General features: G+C 42.9%; 1 protein-coding gene across 1 annotated transcript in view; it reads left to right on the top strand.

Moving 5' to 3' along the window:
• Positions 1 to 2,585: 2,585 nt before the first annotated feature.
• The window catches only part of LOC134225415 (insulin-like growth factor-binding protein complex acid labile subunit), a 531,242-nt gene continuing 527,827 nt past the window's right edge, over positions 2,586 to 6,000 (top strand). The window contains exon 1 of the mRNA XM_062705475.1: positions 2,586 to 2,681. The gene's annotated coding sequence lies outside the window, so the exon portion shown is untranslated. The remainder of the gene's footprint in view (positions 2,682 to 6,000) is intronic.

The raw sequence follows: 6,000 nt of genomic DNA, 5'->3' as shown, positions 1-6,000 counted from the left end.
AAGTTCCTCAGAATTCCTCCGGAAGTTTCTCCGGCTATTCCTCCGGAAGTTCCTCCGGGAATTCCTCCGGAAGTTCCTCCAGAATTCCTCCGGAAGTTCCTCCGGGAATTCCTCCGGAAGTTCCTCCGGGAATTCCTCCGGAAGTTCCTCCGGGAATTCCTCCGGAAGTTCCTCCGGAAATTCCTCGGAAGTTCCTCCGAATTCCTCCGGAAGTTCCTCCGGGAATTCCGCCGGAAGTTCCACCGGGAATTCCTCGGAAGTTCCTCCCGGAATTCCTCCGGAAGTTCCTCCCGGAATTCCTCCGGAAGTTCCTCCCGGAATTCCTCCGGAAGTTCCTCCCGGCATTCCTCCGGAAGTTCCTCCCGGAATTCCTCCGGAAGTTCCTCCCGGAATTCCTCCGGAAGTTCCTCCCGGAATTCCTCCGGAAGTTCCTCCCGGAATTCCTCCGGAAGTTCCTCCCGGAATTCCTCCGGAAGTTCCTCCCGGAATTCCTCCGGGAATTCCTCCGGAAGCTCCTCAGTTCCTGCAGGAATTACTTCAGCAGTTCCTGCAGGAATTACTCCAGCAGTTTCTGCAGAAATTCCTTCAGACGCTTCTCCTAGAATTCATCCGGAAGTTCCTCTTGTAGTTCCTCCAGGAATTTCTCCTGAAATCTGGAAATACCTCTATCATTTCCTTTAGAAGTTTCTCCAGGAATTTCACCGGAAGTACTTCCTGAAATTTTTCCGTCGGTTGTATCAGGAAATTATTTGGGATGTTCCTCCCAGACATTCCTCGGAATGCTTCTCCAAGAATTCTCTGGAAAAAGACAAATCCAGAAATTCTTTTAGAAATGAGTCAAGATATTTTTTCACAAATACTTTTAGGAAATACCTAAAAAAAACTATGGAAAACGCGCCTCACCGACGTAAATGTCTGATGGCGACTGTCAAATCTGAAGCAGGAGGCCATGGACTTGTGGCTCGGGACGGGAAGAGTAACTCGATAATCCTCGCAAACCCATCTGGGGACCGTTCGGGGGGTGAAGAGCTCCCTTTGGTCTAGGCCATCAATATCCTGTAGGCGTCTCCCCACGTATTCGCGTTGCCTCCTTCGCATAGGTTGTCGGAACACGCCCTCTTACTGCTCTTGATAGCTTTGTTAAAGGCCAGTTTCGCTGCGGGCACGTTGCATCCTTTGTCTAGCCTTGAGGCAAATTGATGGAAGAGCCGCAATCTCAGAACTCCACCAGTATTCCGGGCATCTGCCATTTCTCGGCACGGTGGCGTCGCACGCGCGTTATAGAACAGCTACCAACACATCCTCGTTTAGATCTTCAGTGTTGGCTTCCAGTCCCAGGGCCGCAGTGAAAACTTTGCTGTCGAAGTGATTGGTCCTCCACCCACGGACCTGACAGGGATCCCCGGACCTCGGATATTGCACGCCATAGTTGATCTTAAAGCTATTTGCTAGATGATCACTATGGGTAAAACACTCGTCCACCCTGCAGTCCAAGTCTAGTGCTATAAAAGGACTGGCAAACGTTACGTCAATCCATGACTCGACCCCGTTCCTTCTGGACAGTAACCTTTACTGCTATTTTAACGCTGGAAACTAAGCCTAATGGCATCTATATATATAAAACAAAGTTGGCATTTGTACGACCGCGCATCACTCAAGAATAGACAACCCAATTTTTGCTAATTTATATCCCTTTCTTTTTGAAAAAAAATTGACAATCGAAATAAAATCTCTCCGATGAAATGGTTTGTCGTGCATTTTTTATGATAATTTCAAATCATGTCATCTAAGTTGACATTATCATAAGATAACGGAAAGATCGATTTTTGTTAATTTTGGTTTGGCTACTAAATTAATTCGAAAAGTGTCATGATAAGATAATGTCAAAAAAAAGGAAAAATTGTTTTGAAAAACCGGTTTGTTTTTTAGATAAATTGTGTGCGTAAGAAAATATATCAGCAAATTGATCAGTTTTGGGCGAGACAAAGTTCGCCGGGTCAGTTAGTATAATTATAAAGTTATGTATCGATCAGGTAAAAAAACATTGCTGATGATTGTGTCAATTCATTCCTAATCTAGGAATGAGCTTCAATGATGAGTCAGAAAGGATCATTAGAGTTGTTTCTACCGAAGCTTGCCTTATGGGTATTCCTCTGGATGAAGTTATGAATGCAACCAAGGCTGGCATGGAATCACAGAATGCTATGAGTCAGTTGCAGTTCAATCCGCGACGATGCAATGTATTAACTTACTTTGTCATCAATTTCATTAGATGAATAATTCAAACCTAATAACGTAGAAAAGTTGCCCATCGCTTTCACCTGATAATGTTGAAACCCGCCTTCGCCAATGGGCAGCACAAATAAGTACCCATCATCATCAACCCTACCCTTTCGCGAGCATCCGTCCCATCCGGCATAATTTGTGCTTAGTCAGAGCCCTTTTTCTAAGTTTAACCTTTTTTGCAGCTTTGTACTGCGAGAAAAAAATCCTTATTTGAACAATGTTTTAATTAGCAAACCCATCCGACCTATCCCACCATTCACTAATTCCAGCTCCATTATCTGCACACTCTCTCGTTTCAGATGATTAGATACCGAGGAGGGCCTCCGGGTATGGAGTGGCTGCTTTAATCACTTTCAGTGAACCGTGACAGTTTCAACAAGTCGTAGAATAAAAAGGTACGTTTTTTTCCTTTCTCGCTTATCATCTATCCATAACTTAACTTCAATCGTCGAAACCATTAGCATGTGCAAAGCCCGACAAAGCCCTACTAATTATCGATTTGATTAATGGCCATGCATCACCTCCGATTAGGGGCAGCTCATAAATCTCCTCGTGTCTAGTCCGGGGTAGTTCGGTTCGTATATGCGACAAAATGTCAATTCGATTATCACCACCGCCATGTCTGTGGTGCGGAGAACTTCTGGAATCCACTTTCTACGTTCCAGCCAGTGCTTTTCTCCAGATGGATTTTGGTTTCCGATGCATGCTGCTGCTTGTTCGTTTTTTCCGCATCGGTTACTTTTCGGGTTGAGATAATGGAATCAACACCTTTTCGTTTCGTTTCGTTTTGCTGACTAGGGTTTCCAACATTTTTCGAGTAGATGATTCGATGGTGTTCAGTGTGGAGACTATGATAGTGTCTTTTATGACACAGTGTCAACTTGCTTGCTGCTTTAAATATGTTTCCATTTGTTTTCGTTGTTTAAGAGCTGTCCTACTACCACATGAATATAGGTGCCTACCTATGTTTAGGAATTATAAAAATTAGAAGAATTTGTGTCTTAAAATTTTACAAAATCCTGGGCTCTCTTTACAATCAAACATTGCTGAATGTAGGACAATCCATCAAATGTAGCTGAGAAACATATCGGTGCAAGTTCCTCAAACCAACTCAAGCACCCCGCACACGTGACTTAGATACTCACATACCCCAGTTTTAACGCGCTCTCGCCTCCAGTCGCAACGGAACGTACGCTTGGTTCGGGGTGCGACTTGCTCCATTGCGTTGTTGGCGGAACGAAAAGTGTAAAGTGGAACATTAATTTACGCACGTTTGTTTGTTTTTACACTTGTATAGTGGATGTTGAAGAGAGCTCTTCTAATGCCTCACTCGACAAGGCGCGCACCTCTACGCTACGAGACCTACCAACATGACGGGTAAAACTCTCTAACCGACTTACTAAACACTGTGGCACTGATGCCGGATGGCGCAAAAGGGTTTAAATATGTTTTGCGCTGTCATGCATTAGGTGTGTAAATCCGGAGAATGGGTACGGGGGAGCCCGGGCAGTGTGGTGCCGTATGCGCTCGGCAACATATCGCCGAGCCGGTAGTACCATTAATTAGCACCAGTTGGGCGGAAAATCTCCAGTCCTCCACTGCGTGAGTGCGTCGCTGTCACGGTTCGAAAGCCGAGGCGACATGGTTGCGCGGGTCTCGTTACAAATGACGGTCATTTTTCCTAACGAGCGAAAGATGGGCTTCGGTCGGTATGAAAGTTTAAAATGGAGTCAAAACAGAAACTTTTCAGAAAAAGGTCCACAAGTTAGAACTCATGCAACCGAAAGTTATGATAATTTATCTTCTTTGATTTCCCAAGAGTTGTTCATTCAAAAAAGTTACACAAAAAGATCTGAATAAATACACAAGCTAGACTCGAGTGTAAAATTTATTTGCGATGTCGAGTGTACCAAAACCGTCACCAGTAGCATTTGGAAGTCCTTCCGAAAGTTGTTCATCTTCCCAGTCAGTCTGGCAGCGCCCGCGTGAGACCTTCACCTTACAATGCACGTCGCCATCGACTTTACACTTCACAGTGGAAAACCCCCATCTACCACTTTCCCATTTCCAACGAAACCATCAATTGAATCAAGGTTCCGATTCTTCCGAAAGGAGAAAAAAATAATCATTGAATGTTCGAGCATGGAAGTGCGCGCAACAGCATGTGTCACTGGATGTTGTTATTGAGTTGGTTTTCCAAAGGTTTTCCCTCCCGCGCGCTCGCTCGGCTGAATGCAAGACAATTTATTATCCCAAACGTAAAGAAAGACACCGCACTTAAATCGTATCGGATGGGGCGGACCCCGAAGCGCGGAGGGGACAGAGTTGTCACCGAACGGAAACGGTTATCGGTGGTGGCGGCATTGAAAGTGAGTTTGGTTGGCATCGGGTGCTGCTGCTGCTGCTGCAGGGTCGTCTCGAACATGTGTCTATTTCTCGGTGGTTTGCGGCGAGGCGATTGAATTCGACGGAAAAACAACATTCAAGTGCGGGAACAAACAAATAAATATTGTTGAAAAATAGACTTGGGCTTGGGAAGCTGATGCAAGGTGCATTTCATTCGGAGCACGATTTTTCGGGAAGTTGGTCGAATAACCCTTTTCTGGGGCGGACTGGGGAAGAGGAAGAGCTGTATTTATGAACACGATTTCCCAACACCCAATAGTTTTACGATCTTTTTCTTGGAGTTTGTTTTGGTCTTTTTACGGCATGAAATAATTATCACTTTTCCACTTGTCAGGAAGTTTGCGTTTAATTGATTTACCGTATGTGTAGGGTCTTTTGTGTTTTCTTTCGAGTACTTTTCATATCCAGTTTATCTTGTCTACCTTTTTTCTTCTTTAAAAGAAAGAATATAACAACTGCAAATACTAATTCATATAAAAACATGTATGTTCTGACGATTTTAACGGAAATTAATTCAAAAGTACTGTTTGTGGTCATCAAATCTTTCTCAAAAAGTATCTAAGCAAATTGAATCCAAACTCTGCCTTAAAGAACAACACATTTTATTATAACAGATATCAGAAGAATATATTTCAGAAGTAGAAGTAGTTTAAAGAAGTTTCTTGCATTTTTTTTTATTTGTATGAATATTTCTCAACCATTCTTTCAACATGAATAATTCGAAATTTTCTTTTTTCTCTTTCTATAAATTATGTGCCCTTCTATCTTCATTCAACTCTGCTTCCTCCATTATTTTCACTAATTTAATTTTTTATCTCCTCTTCTTAATTCCCACTTTCTTATTCTTATTTTTTCATTTCTGTTTGTTTTTCTTCTTCTATTTTTTTTTTCTTCTTCTGGATTTGGAGTGGATTTGGATTGGATTTGGATTTGGATTGGATTTGGATTGGATTTGGATTGGATTTGGATTGGATTTGGATTGGATTTGGATTGGATTTGGATTGGATTTGGATTGGATTGGATTTGGATTGGATTGGATTTGGATTGGATTTGGATTGGTTTGGATTGGTTTGGATTGGTTTGGATTGGTTTGGATTGGTTTGGATTGGTTTGGATTGGTTTGGTTGGTTTGGATTGGTTTGGTTGGTTTGGATTGGTTTGGATTGGTTTGGTTGGTTTGGATTGGTTTGGATTGGTTTGGATTGGTTTGGATTGGTTTGGATTGGTTTGGATTGGTTTGGTTGGTTGGATTGGTTTGGATTGGTTTGGATTGGTTGGATTGGTTTGGATTGGTTTGGATTGGTTTGG

The sequence above is a fragment of the Armigeres subalbatus genome, chromosome 3 (assembly GCF_024139115.2).
Source record: "Armigeres subalbatus isolate Guangzhou_Male chromosome 3, GZ_Asu_2, whole genome shotgun sequence".
Classification (NCBI taxonomy): domain Eukaryota; kingdom Metazoa; phylum Arthropoda; class Insecta; order Diptera; family Culicidae; genus Armigeres; species Armigeres subalbatus.
The sequence above is the reverse complement of the archived record's forward strand: the minus strand, read 5'-3'. Positions and strand labels throughout refer to the sequence as shown.